The sequence below is a fragment of the Marmota monax genome, unplaced genomic scaffold (genome assembly GCF_021218885.2).
Source record: "Marmota monax isolate L192 unplaced genomic scaffold, Marmota_monax_Labrador192_F-V1.1 WCK01_AAM20220418_F8-fsc00590, whole genome shotgun sequence".
Taxonomy (NCBI): Eukaryota; Metazoa; Chordata; class Mammalia; order Rodentia; family Sciuridae; genus Marmota; species Marmota monax.
Window position 1 is genome coordinate 49738 of NW_026695076.1, and position 20888 is coordinate 70625.

General features: G+C 44.3%; 1 long non-coding RNA gene across 1 annotated transcript; it reads right to left on the minus strand.

Annotated features, from left to right (window-relative positions):
* Window positions 1–7056: 7056 nt before the first annotated feature.
* Window positions 7057–17666, minus strand: LOC124081789 (uncharacterized). Its single transcript, XR_006848124.2, has 3 exons — window positions 15867–17666; window positions 9100–9330; window positions 7057–7189 (listed from the first exon to the last, which is right to left on the minus strand). It is a non-coding gene; the product is annotated as an uncharacterized LOC124081789 (long non-coding RNA).
* Between the last annotated feature and the right edge of the window lie 3222 nt (window positions 17667–20888).

Sequence of the window (20888 nt, forward strand, 5' to 3'; positions counted from 1 at the left end):
TAAATTAAAAGATTAACTGAGAAACAGAAAAATCATGCCCACCTCTGGGATGTTAGGCCTGTAGGAATGTCTTTGTGTGAAGGATTGCTGGACAGTCTTAATAAAATTACTTAGGGCAACCTGGCTGACCCGTGCAATCTTAGGGTGGGGCTGTTTGTGCTAGAAAGATCAGGTCCTTGCCTAAGGGTGGGGGCCCTACGCTTTATTCATTCTGTTCAAGGGAATTCAAAAATCATAAGGCGAGATGCCAACGAGGAAACTGACGTCCCTTCACCCTGGGGAGCAGGGTGCCTTACAACACAATTAAACAGACCTGGGTGCTTCAGCCTCACCCCTGGCTGCAGACCCAAGGCCATATGAAGAGGAACAGATAAGATGGCCAGAGAGTGAAGAAGCATTATTTCTGGGACTCGTTGACCCAGCAGCCCCAAAGGTTATGGTTCCAAAACCTGTTGGCAAAGACTTGCTGGAAGCAAAGGTTAGAGTAGGAAAACACAGTACTCAGCAGTCAGAGGATCAAGGTAAAAGTCAGTCTTCCTGATGCTGTGGCCTCACTGCCCAGGTCAGACTCCCCCTCCGTAGAGACGGCCAGCACTCACTCAGAAGCACCTCCTACATATGCAACCCAGCCAATCCAGAGCCCACAGCCCCTACAACCACCTCCCTATCAAACCCTCACACCTCAAGTCACTCTTCCCCCATCCTAAATCATCCTGGAGACAGGTTACCAGACAACTGCGGACAGTCCCCACGCCCAGCACTCACTGATGACCCAAACCAGCCAGGACGAGACCTGCTCATCCTTCCTCACCCATTGCTTCCCCCGGAAACCATCAGGAAGGCCTTTGCCCACATTTTTCTCCTCTTTTGCTCCTGATCAACCCAGTGCTATCCAATGAGGGCTTATGTGGCATGGTGTGACCCTCCTCTTGGGAACTGAGAGCTTTAGACTATATTTTCTTTCTTCCTTTCATTCTTTTTTAGTTGTTGATGGACTTTATTTTGTTTATTTATATGTGGTGCTGAGAACTGAACCCAGTGCCTCACACATGCCAGGCAAGGCTCTGCCACTGAGCCCCAGCCCAGCCCTAGACTGTGTGTTCAATGCAGCCATCTGCTGATCTGTCATCCCATGACCCCCCCATTAATACAAATCTATACCTTAAAACGTCTGGAAAGGATCTCAGAGCCATAGAGAATATTCTATCATCTGCACAGTGTACCAGAGCCCGCCAGGGGGAAGCTGAAACCACTTCTGTGCCTGGCACCTTACCAGGTCCAAGGGAGCCCACGAACGTGAGTAAGCAGAACCGACAGGCTGCGTGTGGTCAAGTCACGGCTGGAAGTCAGAGTGAGCTCTGTAAGTCCCGGCTGACTTCTCACCTTTCACATTTGGGGATTCTTCCTGCACCTGAAATTGTACTCTAAGGCCTCACTTAATAGCAATAACATGATTTATCACGCCTATTCGTACGCTCCGCTCCGTATTCACATTCAAGTTGGGCCATCTCAGGATCCCTAGTAGGAAGTAAAAGAAAATCTGAAATCCAAAATGCTCCAGAATTTGAAATTTTTTGAGCATTGACATAGTGCCCAAATGGAAGACCCCACACCTGACCTCATGTGATGCCTTATAGTCAAAATGCAGGTACTCTAAACATATTGTATAAAATCATCCCCTGGTTATGTGTATATAAAACGTTAATGAACTTTTGTTTGGGCTTGTGTCCTATCCCCAAGATATCTTCGTACATGCACATATTCCAAAATTTTAAAAAATCAAAACTTGAAACATTTGTGGTCTCGAACATTGTGGATACTCAACCTGTACCTCTGCTTTAAAGACACAGAAGCTGAGGTGTGGAGAGAGAAAAGGACTTACTCATAAAATGGGCTAAATATTTTTTTGAAAAGTTAAAATCAATCGCATCTCTGAAAGTTTTGAACACTCTCTCTCCTAGACTATGAAACTTTGTAACTATTGGTTTAGTGTATGAAGGTGAAATCTGACAATTAACTGCTAATTTTCCAATCAGGCACCAATCAGATCCCCAAATAGTGGAGATCTGGGCAGCATCAAGTCTTAAGGAAGATGTGGAGCAACCTGGATGCACATTCTACAGGAGTATCCAGGGATACAAGAACTTTTACAAGGCAAAAGTTGTATAAACCCTACCACAGAAATCTTTCAAAGATTTGTATCCTCAGGGGAAACTTGCAGTGTCAGGAGATATGTACATGGATGTTTGCTGCAACATTATTTGCTTTAATCCAATGAATGGAAAGGATGAAGTGCACATCACCAGTTGGGTGGAAGAAATATGTGTGGATATGTGTGCAATAGAATAATATACAGTAATGAAAAAGAACAAATTGCAGCTATAAGAAGCAATGTCCATAAAAACCTGAAACATAATATTAGATAAAAGAAATATTGCTGCACAAGAATATGTATACACCAAGCTACCATTTATACAAGATGCTAAAATGTGCAAATATGCAAATCTAAACAGATTGTTTAGGGATTATAGCATATAAAGTTGGCATAGATACTAAGTAATATTCATAAAATCTGTATAACTTTTATATAATGACATAATGAGCATGAATGGTCCAATTTGGTTTTTAAAAAGTCTGGTTTTATTTTTCCTCTATTAATTTTCCAAAGATAGACAAACTTAAAATATTTTGGATTTGTAGGCATTTCAGCTTAATATTTAGCTGGAATTTCCTATGTTCTCAGCATTTTCCCCAATACAGCATTTTGCGTAGGTCAGAAATATCAGCAATTTATTTATTCAAAGATGGCTTCGTTACTATTTGGTCAACTTTTAACCCTTCATGTGATTTTTTTAAAAAGTTTAAACGTTGAGGCATGAGTTGAAACAAATTATTAATTTGGAGTTAGAGGTTGAGGATGAATGTTTTGTGAATACTAAACCATCAGCTCTATTTGTGAGCTGGCTGCCAACCCGGCGCAGCTGAAAATACCAATTAATTTTCAATAGTACAGCTCATCATCAGGAGAAGCAGAACTGTCCATCTGGACACCAGCAGAGTCCCCGTGGGCTCCCGCTCGCTGCATTTCAATTACATTTAGAGAGAGAGACAGCAGAATTGCCTTTTCAGACATTTGGAAAACTTTCCCAAAACTTTATTAGATTTTAGTGGCACATCCCGTTTCTAGCTTGGATGAGGAGTAGTTTATTGCCACGTGGACAGATACCATGGAAAATATTCAGTGATTGGGAAAGTTTGACTACAAAAAGCATTTCCAGTAACTCTGATTTAATGGGTATTACATTACTCACAAAGCAGTCAACTAGCAGAGTTGGGTTTTTTCCCCCCATAAATAATGTACAAGTGGTTGGGCAGAGCTCGCTGCCATACTGTAAGACCATAACAGGTTCTTAATTCTTAATGGAATCAGTAGGTTAGCTGATGAAAGACTATTCTTAGTCAACCCCTCGGTGACCAGAGCATGGATCACTCCCTCACTGTCTCTCTGGCTGTATCAATCTCCCAGAGGACTCTGACCTTGCCCACCAGGGATTGATATGCCAATGGCCAAGCTAGGAAGCCCACACACCTACTCAGACAATTTTCTCCAGGCTCCTTAGGGTCAATGCCATGTGACATTCAGAGTACATCTCAGAACAGCCCAGGAAAGAAAAGGATTTTGTGTTTTGTTCTCAGTGCCATACAAATACCCTGGGAAAGTTTATTATGGGTAGCGAGTTAGAAAGTTAAACTGGGCAGCTACCAGGAAGCAAGGGCAGAGGTGGGGACACAAGGTTGGTGACAATGACAACAGCTTGAGTTAGAGAAGAGGGTGTCTTCCTCCCTCTCCCCGCCCCCTAGTGTGTGTATGTGGTTATGACAGAGCATCTGAGACTGGATAATTCATAAAGAACAAAAATTCACTTCTTTTGATTCTGAAGGCTTGAAGTTCAAGTTCAAGGTGGTGGCAAGTCTGGGGCCTGGGGAGGGTTGCTCTCCACTCCCCAAATGGCACCTTGGACGCTGCATCCTGTAGAGGGAGGAAGACAGTCCCTGACGTGGAAGAGCAGAAGGAGAGAGCCCACTCCCAACCCCCCTTCACTGTGGCGTTGGTCTGTCCTTGAAATTGCAGCCTTCCTGCCCTAAGCACCTCCCCTTAGAACTCGCCCCGGAGTCCTGAGTCCTGCAGCACTGGCAACGAGGTGTTCAATACATGAATTTTGGAGGAGATGGACATTCAATTAGGGTCACATGTGGTAAGATTTGGGAAGGAGACTTTTTTACTGATGAGTTTCATGTAAATGCCAGAGAAAGAGCAGAACCTAGGACTCTAACACTGTGGCCCAGATGGATGAGTTGCTGGAACTGCTGCTTCTTAAACCAGAAATGCTTAAAGGAAAAGAGATCCTGGAAATAAAGACCAGAGTTTGTTTTCAGGTTTTTTTTGTTTGTTTGTTTGTTTGTTTTGTACCTGGAATTGACCTCAGGGGCACTCGACCACTGAGCCCCATCCCCAGCCTGATTTTGTATTTTATTTGGAGACAGAGTCTCACTGAGTTGCTTAGCTCCTTGCAGTTGCTGAGGCTGGCTTTGAACTTGCAGTCCTCCTGCCTCAGCCTCCTGAGCCCCTGGGATGACAGGTGTGCACCATCATGCCTGGGTTGTTTTTGGATGTTTTCAGTTTGAGGTGGCATCCAGATGAGGTCAACCTGGAGCCTGGAGGAGACAATGTGGTGGAGGAAACCCCAGAGACACTAGCTGTGACTGGGATTTAAGTGATGCTGTATAGGGAGGGGGCGAGGTGAGTGAGGTGGTCAAGGGCAAAGTGCAGGGGCCTCCAAGCTTTAGGACAAGTTGTGGCTTTAGCAACAGGTTGTCAGTTCACTCTTCTTTATTGAAATTCCACTTGACCCACCCCAGCCCCCAGCCACCTGCCCTTTTGCCTATAAAGAATAGCAAGGAGAAGTGTTGATGGGATTTTCTTAAGTGTAAAACCAGAGGAGAAAAAAGGGACCTTCCTTTCAAAGGCACAGCAGGATGCTTTATCCTTGGCTGTTTAAGATAGTAGCTAAAGCAGGGCACGATGCCCACTTCCTGGCCCTTCCCTAAGTCCACACCCACTGACCACCTGGCCCTAGGGAGCTTGTACAGCCGCTGGAACCCTCCAGGCAAATGTTAGAGTCTGTAAACAAGTCTGGATGGCGCCTGGCAAAACGCCAGCGAGCCATTAAGTGTGGAGATTCCTGATTGGTTGACTGCTGTATCTAGTTTATGCTAATTAAGATAAGCTGTGTGGAATGTATAAATACCTCTGTTGTCCTACAATAAACGGCTCCCACTCCTGCTCTATCAATGTACACAAGTTGCTCATCACCCCCCGGTTAGTTTGCTGCAGCCGGACTGCGGCAGAGGAAGAAATCTTTCTGTGCAAGTTATGAAAACCAATTCAACTGATTTATATAGTTTAATTTCACAAGCAAGAGTCTAGAAGAGAGGGCAGCATAGGGTCTGGTGTGGACCTGTTATGTCATCAAGCACTGAGCATCTCTCTCTCTCACTCTCAATGTGTGCCTTGTCCTGCTGCTCTCCCCTCTTGTCCTAAGGTAGCGGCATCAATCTGAACATCACCAGGTGGGACAGCACCACCGACCACTGGCAAGACAGGAGTGAACATCTACTCTCATTTTTTTTTTCAGTCAGTGAGGAACTGTCTCCCAGATTTCCTCATGGCTCAGGGACCAGAATTTGGTGCCAGCTCCCCACTAAACCAACCCAAGATAATAGGATCATCCGGATGTTATGGTGATTTGGCTCCTAGACTGGAAATGACCTGGCAGAAAGCACACGGGGTTGGGGCAGAGCCAGGGCTGAGGTGGCAGAGGACGTAGCAGTGATTGCCTAGCCTCAGAGCCCAGCTGGGCCCAGCCGGTGTGTGTCAGCTCGGAGGAAGGGAAAGAGGAATCATCTGGAGGCAGAGCGTGGGCAGACCCACTCCATGCACACTGAGGAGCACAGGCCATGACAATGTCCACCAACCCTCAACCAGCCAGCAGAGAGCCCTGGGCTCTCTCCACCCTGTTGAAACAGATTCTCCTGATCACTGACAGATTTTTGCCTCCAGCAAACTTGAGTCAGGCTCCTGGTTCTTTGCTCAGCCCACCTGCTTCTTCCTTATAAAATCCAGATTAGCCAGAACCCTACTAAGTCAGGTTATCAGGAACTCCTCGCTCTCAACGTCTATTCCCCCGTAACTTCCCATCTGGTTCCTCTCCCTCCACCAAACCCCAGGTGAGGCCTTGTCCCTCTAACCTGCCTTCAGCAACAGTCCTGTTAGGCTGGTTTAGCATGGGATCTGTCCTCACCCAAACTCAGGTGGAAATTTGATACCCAATGTGACACTGTTGAATGCAGGTGGGAGGATAGGGAGGCCATTGAGAGAGGGATGCATGGACCTCCTGCAGGAGGGAAGGGTATAGCTATGGCAAGCATAGGTCATCAGAAAGCAGGGCTGCCTCTTGTGCTTCTCTCTTCCACAGAAGCCAGCTGGCCCTTATGCATTCTGCTGTGGACTGAAGCCACACAAGCTCTGACGGACATCATACTCTGGGACTTCCTGGCCTCCAGAACTGTAAGCTAATAAGTCCCTGTTTTTTGTTGTTGTTGTTTATTTGTTTGTTTGTTTTTATCACCTAATTTGAGTATTTAGTTAAAGCAAAGGACTGAGACACCCCTGAATTGGATGTTCCTTTTCCATGCACCAACCTCCACAAGGATTTTGTCTCTGAATTCCCACTGGCCCATGCTGGATTTAGAGCTCAGACTTTCTCTTTCACAGGAAATTCCATTGTGGCGGGTCCCCTGTATCCATCTCAATAGTGTCCCTCCCCTCACTCCTGAATAAAGCCTCCCTTATGGTGTCCTTGAATATTGCTTTCCTAACATGGAAGAGAGAAGGGGGACCCTGCTATGTGTAGCACAATTGAAACATGAATGTTGTTTGACTCAGATTTTTTTTTTTTTTTGTCACTGTGAACAAAAGAAGGGACAAGAAGAATATAGAGGAGGAAAAGTTTATTTGGGCTCACGGTCTCAGAGATTCAGTTCATGTTTGGCCAACTCCACAGCTCTGGCCTGAGGTGAGGCAGAACATCATGGCGGGAGGGCTTGGCGGAGGAGAGCAGCTCAGGACCTGACAACCAGGAAACAGAGAGCTTCACTCAACAGGGCAAAACAAAAACCCCCAGGCCACACCCCCATTGACCCACTTCCTCCAGTCACACCCCACTTTTTTATAATTACCACCCAGGTAATTTATATCAGTAAATCAATACACCGATTAGGTTATAACCCAATAATTTATATTATAGATGATTAGATTATAACCCAAACTCACAACCCAGTCATTTCACTTCTGAGCGGTCTTCCTTGTCTCCCCACATGAGCTTTTGGGGGGTAACCTTATATCTAAACCATAACAGATGTGCATGTATTTCAGCTTGTGAGGTATTCAGTCATTCATTGAATATACTAACTGCACACCCAGTTGTGCCTGAAAATGAGTTAATTGTGGGTGTAAACACTATGGACTCTCAGCCGATAAAGATAGGGACATCCACTAACTTGATTAGAGAGAGGCCTGGGCAGAGTTCTGGGAAAACCTGGAGAAGTGAGACACAATATGTTCCTGTAGGAGTCCGAGAATAGACAGAAGAGCTTTCCAAACACCTAAGTCAGATCCCAGGCTGAAAACTTAATGACTTCATTTTCACACTGCATCTAGGTCCCCTGCAGCTTTATCTGCAGTTCATCTTGTGGTGTGCAGGGAGAGGCTACATTTCTGCTTAGTTTGGGTATGAGTTAGAAAATGCCATGGGCGTACAATTAAGAAATCAGTTGATATTTGGCATAAAAATTAAGCACATCTAAGCCCACACTTGCTGAGGTTGCCTGCCAAGGGTCTCCCATAGAGAAGTAATTCCAGTGATTTGCCACGCACTGCTAGCTTTCCCCTGATTCTGCTAGCAAACATCTGCTCTTTCCGTGGCTTGTCAGTAGGTGTATTCCCTTTAATTTACACTTTGTGGCACAGGATGTCTGAGTAACAGGTAAAAGGACAGAGATGCAGCCACTCAAGGATGAGATCTTTCCCCAGAGCAAGAATTTTCAACTTGGGGGGTGGAGGGAATTTTGCTCCTCAGGGGACATTTAGCAATGTCTGGAGATATTTATGGTCATAATTTGAGGAAGGGAGTTGCCAGCATCTTGCCAAATTTAAATTTCACTCTGGAATTCAACCACTTTCAAATAGAAGTCCTCCTCCTCCTCCTTGCACAGAGCGTGTAAGTATGAGTGTGTGTGCGTGTACATTCAGGTGTGTGTGCACGCTGAGAAGGGGGAGAGGGCTTCTACTTTCACACATTCCTCACTTTCTCAAGCAGGAGGGAAATAGATCAGGCCCATGGTGTGGGTACAGTCTTCTTTCTTGACTGGCCATATGTTCCCTTTGTGTGACAGTCATACAAATGATGATTCTTTCACGGAGCCAGATTTAGAAATCTTTGCAAAGCCCTCTGAGCCTAAGGCCTCATTTCTGCAAAATTACTTGGCAGTCAGGGAGATCCTTGTCAAACCAGACACTTTATCCTTCCCCAGCTCCTAAGCAAACGCCCTTCTGCAAAGAGTCCCTCACTCAGGAGGTGGAGGAGGTGGCAAGGTGACACGTGTCTGAGTCTCCTGCTGTGGTGCCAGTAACTCCACAGCAGCAGGTGCACCCTTGCCTCCACGTGGCAGGAGGGCAGGCCGGGTTTTGCTACTCCTTCCTCAATTCCACATATTTTCTTCTTCCCTCCTCCAACCTCAATGGTTCCTGTTCTTGGCCGGGTCTGTCGCTTAGCAACGTCCCAATGTGACACTCACCTGTTCCCAGCTTTATGGTTTGGGTCCCCATCTCTATGAGTAATCAGTTCTCTAGGAAGCCAAAGGACCCAAGGGAATTAATCATTGTCTAATTACACCTCGTGCGTTCCTTCTCTACCTTGCATTTCTATCCAGATGTGTATTCACATGGAAAGTCTAAAATTCCATCAGAGAAAAGCTCACCAGTCAAGGGTCAGCCATTCCATGCTCATCCCCCTCCTGTCAGTCATGGCTGTTCACTCTGGAGATGGAGAGAAACTGGAACCTTCTAGTTGTGGTCTAGCTCACAACTTCCAGCAGGTCCAGTTGGCCAGGCGGGATTGAAGGCAATAGCTCAGCTTAAGGAAGCTCTTGGCTAAATGCCAGATGCCTGGTACCTGATGCGTCCTCTGAAGATCTTTTTCCATTCTAAAACTGGTATGCAGAAGTAAAAGCAGGTTAGAGTAGCTCATATGATCACATGGTGACTATTTAGTTTTGCAGTTTATGTTCCTACGAGGAGCAAAGAGACGTGTTGGGATGAATTAGTGAAGGATTTTTAAATGATAACCTTTCCCATCATATTTAGAAGATAAAGTTATTGGGTAGGTTTGTATTTTCATGGGTTTCTTTGCCACCTTTGTAGTCAACTGATTTTCTTTGGTTTTTTTTTAAATACTGTTAATCTGCAGTTTTGAAAGACTGCTGTGGACCTGTTCCATAGGTACAGTATTAAATTCACTGCGGCTCCAAGCCTTTACTATGTAGCTCAATAGATTCTGCCCATCCACAATATCTCTGCTGATGTCCTCTCCCATTCCATAGGTTGCCTTTTGATTTTATTGGTTGCTTCCTTTGCTGTGCAGAGGTTTTTTATTGCCATATTCTCCCACTTGCTTATATATATATGTTTTTTATTTCTTTTGCTTTTCAGTATCACATCCAAAACATCATTGTCCTTTGGAGCTTTGTCCTGAGCTTTTCTTCTAGGAGTTCTATGATTTCGGGTCTTATATATAGGTTTTAATGCATTTTGAGTTGATTTTTGAGTATGGCATAAGATGAGGGCCCAATTTCAATAAGGAGTTAACATTCAAAACATAGAAGGAAGAGCCACAGAAGAAATAGCCTCTTTAAAAATGAACAAGGGACCCAAATACATGTTTCTCAAAAGAAGACATACAGAGGAACAACAGGCATATAAAAAATTGGTCAACATCACTGACCATCAGGAAATGAAAATCAAAACCACAATGACATATCACACATGCTTCTCAGGATGTCTGTTATTGAAAGTGTACTAAATGTTGGTGAGGGTGTGAGGGAAAAAAGAAGCTTTATACACTGATGGTTGCAATGTAAACTGATACCTCTTTTATGGAAAACAGTGTGAACCAGGTGTGGTGGTGCACTCCTATAATCCCAGTGGCTTGGGAGGCTGGGACAAGAGGATCCCAGGTTTAAGGCCAGCCTCAGTAATTTAACAAGGCTCTAAGAAATTTAGTGAGACCCCATCTCAAAATAAAAGAGAAAAATGGCTGGGGATGTGGTTCAGTGGTTGAGCACCCCTGGATGCTTCAATTAAAAAAAAAAAAACAAAAAAACTCAAAGTAGAACCAGAATATCCAACAATGCCTCTTTTCGGTCTACATACCCCAAAGAATAGAAATCAGAATCCTGATGTGTTATCTGCATCCCCATGTTTATTGCGGCATTATTCACAAGTCAAGACAAACAAACAAGATAAATGTTTATTAAAACAGATGCCTGGATAAGAAATCATGGTATGCACATACAATATGAAATTATCCAGCCTTAAAAAAGTAGAAAACCCTGCCATTTCCAGCAACCTGGATGGAGCTGGCGAGCATCGTGCCAAGAGAAATAAGCCAGACACAGAAATACAAATGCTACATGACCTCACCTAGTTGGAATCTAAAAGAGTCACACAGAAACGGGATGGTGGTCACTAGGGGCTGGAAGAAGGGAAAACCCAGCAGATGAGGGCAGAAAGATACAACATTTCAGTTCTGCAAGATGAATCAGTTATGGGGTGCCGCAGTCCGGCTGCAGCAAAATAACCGGGGGGGTGACGAACAACTTGTGTAGATTGATACAGCAGGAGTGGAAGCCGTTTATTGCAGGACAGGAGCAGTATCTATACATTCCACACAGCTTATCTAATTAGCATAAACTAGATACATCAGTCAACCAATAAGGAATCTCCACACTTAATGGCTCGCTTTTGTTACTTCTCAAACCACTCCCTCTGGCATTTTGCCAGGCACCATCCAGACATGTTTATGAACTCTAACATTCCTCTGGCAAGATGCCAGGTGTTATTTTGACTTGTTTACAGACTCTAACAATGGGGATCCAATTGTCTGTGGCTAGCAACATTGTACTGTATGATTAAAATTGCAACATAGAGACCCAAGTGCTAAGAAGCTCTCTTCCTGAGGACAGCAATCTCAGCAGAACCCTTGCTCCTGGCTCCTGACTCCTGTTCTAGCAATATAACTCTGAGGAGAGAAAAACAAATCAAGACCAAAAAAAAAAAAGTAGCCATGAATACAGTAGACAATTGTGCACACTTATGCACAACATGTGAAAAGATAATACAGTAAGCTTAAACTTAATTATGGTAATTTCAGGAGGAAGGAGTTCTTAAAATATATTCGATGGGAACAAAGGACGGCAGAAAACAGACTAATTTAGTAAATGCATAGGAAGAGCTTTTCAGAGAATTTGCTAACAAGGCAGGCTCTCAGGACGTTTTTATTACATAGTTCATAAAACATATTTTTCTGAACAATGAGTCAAAATAAGATACAAAAGAGGATATTGTTAACAGCATTTAACTCGCTGAGCTGAATTCCTGTCACTACTGTGCTATGGGGGTGGGGGTCCACAAAAATGCTACTGTCCCTGCCTGTGATATCTTCATAACTGCTTAAAGAAAGCCTTTAACTGGGAGGATGGATGGAGCCTTGTTTATTTTTTAATTGCAGTGTCTAGCAGAGCGCCCTGGGTAATGCCGTGGAGACTCCCAATCAATAGTTATGGAATGGATGGGATGGAAATGAATAGAGGAAAAAGACATTGAGAGTTCAGAACAAATGGAAGAGTTGGGAGGAGAGAGAGGGCTGAGTCCTGGGGGTAGGAGAGGGGAGTGAAAGTGAATTCCATCTGCTTCTTGATCATTCTGCATAGACTCAACCCTGCTCCTAAAGCTGGATTAAGATTTCATGGGGGATCTATACATTAAGCTAGAGGAATTACACAGTGTCAGTGTGGTGATGCAATAACAGGATGGGGAATAGTTAGCTCTCCTTTTCAACCCTGAGAGAATCACCAATGGAAAATGGTAGAAAAAAATTGTTTTTTTAGTCCAATTAGGATAGGAATCAGGTTGACAACCCCTGGTAGGTTGTACACGGGAAAATAAATAATTAACACTCCCAGCTAGGCACTCACTGCCTTCCAGGTACTTGATCAGAAGTATGGAGTGCTGATCTATGCCTTGGGATACTCAAATCTGACTAAAGTCATGATAGCTATGCTTTCTTGACTGCCTACCGTGAACCAAGAAGTATTGCAATCAACACGTTGCATGGATTATCTAGCTTGCTTTTCCAAGGAGGAATGAAATATTTACAAAGTCAAATCTTAGGAAGCATCTGTTTGTTTTTGTTTTATTGGGGCAGTATCAGGGATTGAATTTAGAGGTACTCCACCACTGAGCCACATCCCCAGCCCTATTCTGTATATTATTTAATGACAAGGTCTCACTGAGTTGCTTAGCACCTCAGCATTGCTAAGGCTGCCTTTGAAATCGTGATCCTCCTGTCTCAGCAGCCTCCCTAGCCACTGGAATTACAGGTGTGTGCCATGGCACAAGACTATTTTGTTTTTTACTATGTAGCATGGTAACGTGTTCAGACTGCACTTAGCCAAAGTTTGAATCTCTGGGAGACAAGATGAGGACATCTTTGTCCTTGAGATGTATCTAGGAGTATTTCCTGGATGGGCTGGGACTTTGAGGAGAATGATGTGGTGTGCCTGTGTTTGAAAGGATAGAGTTGGCCACATCTTGCTCTTTGAGGGAGAGGATAATGCAACCTCAATAAAGCCTGGAAATACAACTGAATGCACATAATAATGACTTGCTGATGTCGACATTCAGTACATGATATATCTGTGAAATTGCACAAGTTGTTTGATGGGGTTGATCCACAGAAGCAATGATGGGCTCCACACATCCTGAAGCACTGTGGGGACACAGTGGCTTGGGACACTATCATCAGCCCCTACACATTCATTACAAGTCTTTGTCTCTGGTGATCTGTGCCTCTGATTTTCATTGAATAAACCTACATGTCTCCTGTAATCCCAGCGGCTCTGGAGGATGAGGCAGGGGGATCATGAGTTCAAAGCCAGTGTAGCAAGGTGCTAAGCAACTTTTAAATTTTATTTAGAGACAGATTCTGTCTCTAAATAAAATTTAAAAAGGGCTGGGTATATGGCTAGTGGTTAAGTGGCCCTGGGTTCAATAGCTGGTACCTAAATTAATTAATTAATTAATTAAACCAACCTACTTGTCTGGCATACTCTGGGGGAAATAATCAAGGTAATTTCTAACTGAGGAGCTTACATCCCACTCCACAAGGTCCCATTATCCACCCTAGTTTTAGAAATGACCCACCATCTGGTCCCTCACACTCTGAATGAGGATGACTGTCAGGATGACTCCAGGTGATGCCCCTAGCTCATCAAGAGTGGGCATTCAGTGTCACTTTACATGGTAAATATGTGAAACATTTATTGTTCCAAACTTTTGTTCACATTGTGTTGAACAGGACTCATCACAATTATGATTTTTTAAAGTCAATGAAAGGCTCATAAGTTAGTTCATTGATCAGCTAATCAATCCATTGTTAGACATGGCCTTTATATTTTCCATATAATTTAGGCCTAGGGGGTGAAAGAGCCAGCATGAACCCCTCAGTAAGTTTGCAAAACTGTCAGCCCATGTGTGGAGATGAACACTTTCTTTGTTACCGCCTGGTTTTATCTCTCGTAGCATCAATGGCAGCCACCAAGCCTTATTCCTATGCCTTGGCTTTTCAAAGTGTGGTCCCTGAACTCTTTGCGTCTGCATCTGCTGGGAATCTGTTACCAATGCAGATTCTCAAGCTCTCCCTGAGGCCTACTGAGTGAGAAACTCAGCCCTAGGGTTAACAAGTCCGCCAGGTGTTTCTGCAACATGTTCAGGAGATGCCCATTGTCTCACACCCCCCAGGACATAATTCAATGGAGAATATTAGTTTTACCCGTGGCTGCCTTCACTACGGGCTGTGTGCGATGACTGTCACACACAGATGATTCACAAGCATGACAGTAAGTGCTCACGGAATCCTGAAAGGAAAGCTTAATACATACAGGCAAAAGTGCATGTCGTGTAGCATGGAAAAAAAACGAGCTTCAAATTATTGAATTATTGACAATTTAGCTTTGTATTCTGAGCAATCAGGCCATGGGGGAAAGCAATACAGTTATGGAAGATTTGGCCAAATACCTAATCTCTCTATGTCTTAGGTAGATTCTGAAACTGTCGGAGTTGTTTTCTTGGCTCCTCTTGAGTTGAAGGCTGTAAATGTTATGGAAATCGTGCTCAGCAAGAGACCAGGCTCTGCTAACCCTGACCCAAGGGAGCTAGTGCTCTGAAGTTCTGGGCCCCAGAGCTGAGGTCACATGGAGCTTTTGCAGTATATTTGACATCATTTCTCTTAACAACATCGGGTGAGGGGGGGTGAATTCTTGGCCTACAGAACCAAGGACCATGTACAGGAATTTCATGATAAGTAGCTCACACTTGCAGTGTCACCAGGAAGTGGCCTTCACCACAGGCACCAGTGACTCAAGGTGACTTGAGTTTACCTCCCTACGAGCTGTAGTTCTAAGAACTATAGCCTAGGAAGTTATGGTTCAGATAGCAGTTAATTGGCCTAGCAACTAAGTGATGCAGCTACATTCCTACAGATTCAGAAAGTTACAAAGTCTAAGAAGAAAGGACTCTTTTCACAGGTATCTGTTGCATCTCTGGCCTTAAGAGCCTGGCACAGAGTGTTTACATTTCAACAGGGAGTAGTCAGTCTCCTCGAGAGGCTACTTACAATCCAACCTTGGTGAATCCGGCTGACAGCAGAGGAGGGGAGTTAACCCTCTCCCCAGGGTTTGGTTCTTCATTGTTATTTTCTTATAATTTCATTTTATAGCCAGTTCTGTTTTTTCCATCATAGGACATCATGATCCGTGGACACAAGACATCTGCATCACAGAACAGTCCACTGGTTTTTAAAATTCCAGCTTGATCATCCCATTCACCCTCTTACCGGTCTCTAAAGTCTTCTCATTTAAAACTTTCTGTAGTTTATTTGCATGCCATTATTCTTGGAAGGAAAATTGTCACATTTTCTTTTAGGATGCGGATTGTTGTATGAGACTATGTGGATCTAAAGTGCCAAATAATTCTAGATGTGGGTTTAGAGATGTCATCACTGCAGGAGGTGGAACCAGATCTAGCAGAGGCCCTGCTGATCAAAGGCTGTGTTTACAGGTGGCAGGATCTCCAGATGTGGGATTCAGTCATCTGTCACCGCCAGCCGTCATCTACCCTCAGACAGGGAATAGCTTTGGGGTTAAAGTGAATCATTTCACTAGTATAGACTAAAAATAATGAAGTTATTGATAAATAAAAGTTTGTTCATTTGAAAAGCTCCAAAGTGTTTAAAATTTGAAAGATAAGTGGCAGTGCTCAGCATGAGGCATGCCCGGAAAGAGAAAGGCAGGCTTTGATTTTTAACACACTTTCAAATTCAAGCATTAGTTTTCAAAGGAAATTGCATCAGGTAGACATATAAAATTTCATGAGCTCTCCCAGTATTTCTAATTACCTGACATTTTCTTACCTGATAGAGATGTTTCAGCAGGTCAAATGTATAATTTTCCATGTATGTGGCTGCTGCTAGGAGCACTTGCCCTTTTCATGCCACAGTCTGGCTGGGCACACAATCACGAGCCACCACACAGCTTGTAGATTCAAACAGCAACTCTTTATTCCCGAACTCACACCAGCCGTCTACAAACACGTTCTGGGGAAATCCACGTTCTCTGCCCAAATCCACCACCACTGGGCTTCTGTCTCCCAAAAAATACTGTCTGAATCCCGTGAGAACTCAAGGGGAACTCAGGCAGCAGGATACGCCCTATTCCCAGCAGGAATAATCTTAAACCTGGAACGCCCTAAACCCGATTATCCTAAACCGGGAACACCCTAATCCGCCCTGGTCCTTGAGCAAGGTCACCTACATTCAATGTCACTGCAACATGGGGTACGCTGGCAAGGAAATTTTCACACCTACTTGGCTAATGGCTCCCAGCATTTTCATACATACAAAGAAAAAAAACATTTGCATTCCCAGAGAGATCTTGTTGGCAGGGCAGTGGAGGGAGCCATGTTGGAAGGCAGAGCCGCCATGACAGTGTGGCCACTGGAGGCGTACCTGAGAACGTGCTGGATGCGCCACACCTGGGGTGGAAAACCTACCTCTGACTTTGATCCACTATTTCTGACAAGTGCTCAGAGCATAGTTCCTAAACAAAAAGGAAAATGCTAGAAGCCTGAGTTTTTTTGATAAATGGAATGATGAAATCTCTGTATATAAGACGATGACTTGCCAGTAGAAAATATTCTGGCCTCCGACGAGTCTGTGTACATAAAGAATTTTGTTTACTTGCAAACAAAACACTAAGAATGATTAGATGTTGATTAAATCACATAAAAGTCCACATAAGCATGTACCTGTGTGCATACATGTGTGTGCATGAGACAGAGAAGGAGAGAGGTGATCAAGCAGCCTTGCATAAGCAAGGTTTAGGAAGCTGAACCCAGCAGGTTGGTAGATTAACTTTTTCTTCATAAAGCCAGTAGGCGAAGAAACGTCCAAACATTGCTTTCACGTAAAGGCGAAGTGGCCGGGGAAAGGAGCGATGATGGCATTTCCCCTAGTTAGAGATCATCTCTGAATTAAAAATGACTTGAAATTAGGTCACTTCAACAGCTCCTGGATGCAGTGACAACTAAGTCATGGTTCCTGCATGCAAATGACAGCCACATTCATTTGTGCCTTTAAGAGGGAAAGGCGTTGGCAGGGATTCATCTGAGAGATTGACACACTCTACTGAGCAGGCTGTGGGAAAGCCGTCATGCCCACCTTTATCTAGGGGGTGTTTGCGCTGTGCCCCCTGCACAGAGAGGCCTATGCCAGTAGCTGGCAGCACTGCATACTCCCCCGATGCCACACAACCCATCCTGACCACAGTCCACCAGTACACAACAAAGGCTGGCTGAGAACAGGAAGGGAGGACCAGGGGTGGGAGTAGACTTCTCTCAAGTTTTTTTTCCCCCACAATTTTTATATTGAAACCATATCCACGAATAGGAATATGCTATCGAATTACACAAAATGCTCGAGGTTTTTTTTTTTTTCTTTCTCTTTATTCTAAATCCTCACAACAATGTATATTTTAAGTGTGGGCATTAATGCTGGTGTCCCAGGAGTCAAGTGTCCAACATTCACCTCTTTTATTTAACATGAGGACACTTTGACCTTGGCGCATTATCTCAGCATAAATTTTGGAGAAGTTTCTGTTTTTTCCAAAAGGATTAACTTTGTGTAGGATTGAAGCAGCTCATTTCATAGATGTGCGCCCCCTCCCCAGCTCACCCCCAAACCCCTGCTTCCTGGCTGCCATGAACTGCCTCTCCCCCCCCCCCCCCCCCCCCCCCCGCCCTTCCTGGCTGCCATGAACTTAGCAGGACACCACACTCTTCCACCATGACGTCCCACCATCCCCTCAGAACTCCTCGGCCTCCGTCCCCCCCCACCACCTTCCACATCCCACTAGCAGTTGCCTAACATCAACTAATCAAAGCAGGGCTCAAACTTTATGAGTCAAACTGCTGCACTTCAACTAGCAACATCAAGTTTAGAAACCTTGGAACAGAGCCAGCCTCCATACGGCAGAGGTCTGTCCGGTTTCCTGTGTAGCAATCTCATGGTCATCACTTTCCCTTTTCTGTTTTTTTAATTATTATTATTAGTTGTCCAAAACATTACAAAGCTCTTGACATATCATATTTCATACATTTGATTCAAGTGGATTATGAACTCCCATTTTTACCCCGTATACAGATTGCAGAATCACATCGGTTACACATCCATGTTTTTACATACTGCCATACTAGTGTCTGTTGTATTCTTCCCTTTTCTTAAAATGATATAACCACCACCTTGTTCCAAGTCATCTCTGAGTAGATGTCTTTCCATCTGGAAGACAAACAAAGAAAGGCATATCGAGTTAAACACTTTAACAAATAAACAGATGATCTGTAAAAAACACTGCCACTTTTCCAGGAATATTTTGTGTGTGTTTGTGTGCCTGTGTATTTAAAGAGAAAAACCATGGCCCAAATCTCAAGATTAAAATAGAGACAAATCATTCTGAGAGCCTGAATTCAGCTTTTTTTTTTTCTCTTTTTCTTTCTTTTTTTCTTATGGTTCTTTATTTTTCTTATTTCTTTTTCTTCTCTCTTCTTTTTCTTTTTGGCAGCTGTAAAGCATAAAATATGAAGCTATAGTGAGTTTCCAACTTCACTTTTTACCTCCCACTGGTTGTAATCAGGACTGGTAGCAACCAAATGATAAAATGGTCAATTCTTCAGGAGAGGAAGGCTGAAGAATGATTCATCCTTTTAAACTCTCTATGCGTATTTTTCCTCTTGAGTTAAAGATCCTGCAACAGATATCATCAAGATGTGGGGTGTTGTGAGACAGAACATATGCTGTGGTTTGGGTGGGTCTGGAATGTCCCTAAAAATTCATGGGTTAGAAGCCTGGTGCTCAAGGCAGCAAGGATCAGAGGTGGGGCTCTGAGCAAGGACTAGGGCTCTGACCTCACCAGAGAATCAGTCCATCTATCCAGTAAATGGATTAATCCATTGATAGCCACATGGACTCCTGGGAGGTAGAAGTAGTTAGAGGAAGTAGATCACTGAGGTGTGGCCATGGGCTATGTACTCCTCCTCCTCCCCATCCCAGTGCTTCCTGGTAGCCGAGTTCGTGTTCTGAGCTGCTTCCCTTGGCCACGCCCTTCCACCACGCTCTTCTGTCTCACCTTGGCCCAGAGCAATGGTCAGCCAACCTTGGACTGAGACCTCTGACCCTGTGAGCCAAAGCCAACTGTCCCTTCTCTAAGTTGTTCTTACACAGCATATTAGCAGAAAGACCCAGGCTGGAGCCGTCCTACCCTTGATATGAACATTACTTCTGTGTCTTGTGCTTTTCTCCATTTTTTCAGCTTAATGTAGCAGCCAGCTCTTTTGAACCCAGTCTGTTCAGGTCGCAGGAGAGACCAGGACACGGCTTCATCTGAGTTAGGGATTCCTGAGCCCCCAGGATTCTCTTGTGTTCTCTCACCTCACTTCAGCCCTGAAGTCCATGGTTCTGATCTTCCCAGGACATTTGCTTCGACAGTCAGAATCACTCCGTGGTTCTCACCAAGCCACAGCCTGTTAGCTGATTTAAACACTCCTGACTCTCAGGCTTTTATCTCAAGTGACTTTTGTGAGTGCTATTCAACCAGAACAGCATGGTGCAGATTCCTGGTTTCCTTACCCAACCTCAATCCCAGGTTATTTCTGACATAAAAATACTCTGTGACTCCTCCAACACAGAAAATACAGATGCCACTCTTCCTTGAGGAAAAAATGGTGAACTGGGCTTAAGCTTGATGCTGTTGGGCCAGAAGCTTCTTGTTTATAAACATGACATTCAAACGCTTATCTTGGTCATTGTAGTGGATGAATAGAAACAAGAGGCCCCTGGGCTTTCTCTGTCCTAAGGGCTCCTTTTTCTGAGAGCTATTTCTTCTCTTTGGGTTTCTGGAAGCTCACTACCACGGTGCAGTTTGCTACAGAATCCCTTCATGATGACCAGTTTTGTTTTGGTTTTGGTACTGAGAGGTGCTTAACCGCTGAGCCACATCCCCAGCCCTTTTTTATTTTTTATTTTGAGACAGGGACTTACTAAATTTCTTAGGGCCTTGCTAAGTTGCCCAGGCTGGCTTTGTACTCTGATCCTCCTGCCTCTGCTTCCTGAGCCACTGGGATTACAGATGTACACTGCCACACTCAGCCGACAAATATTCTTGACTAGTGCTGTACAGGACAATTGTTTGAATCTGCAGCAAAAGACGCTCATACTCCTCATCATCCCCTGGTATCCAGGATGCCCTTTGGATGCCAAAATCTGCGGATGCTCAAGTCCCTTTACATAAAAGGGTACAGTATTGCACAGAACGGACATGTATCCTCCCATATATTTTAAGTCAACTCTAAATTACTTATCCCTCATGCAGTGCAAATATTATGTGAATAGTTGTTATATTGTATTGTTTAGGGACCAAGGAGGTGAAAAAGGTCCGTGCATGTCCAGGCCAGGCACACTTACAAGCAATGCTTTTGGTCTGCGGTTGTTGGACTGCAGATGCGGGATCTGCAGATACAGTGGATGGCTGTAGGTGTGGCAGAGCACCTGCAGCCACCAGGCATTTAGCATGTCGTGAAGTCTACCTCTGCCCTCTGATGTGCTGTCATTAACATGCAAAGGCATGGTTTTAGTGTCACAACTGTGAGAGCCCAATTTCAAATGTCTCTTTCCTATGGTTAGAAATAACCAGGTGGCCCCCAAGAATCAAATAGATGCTTGAAAGTGGATGGCCCCCCGCCAACCTCTACTGCTAGCAGAAGGGCGCGCTGCGCATGGGTTAGCAGGCACCTGCTTAGATATGGAACCGAGGCAGAGCTGCCCTTCACTCTGATTGGAGGAGTTCTGGATTATGACCTCCGTGATTGGCTGATTTTAGAATTA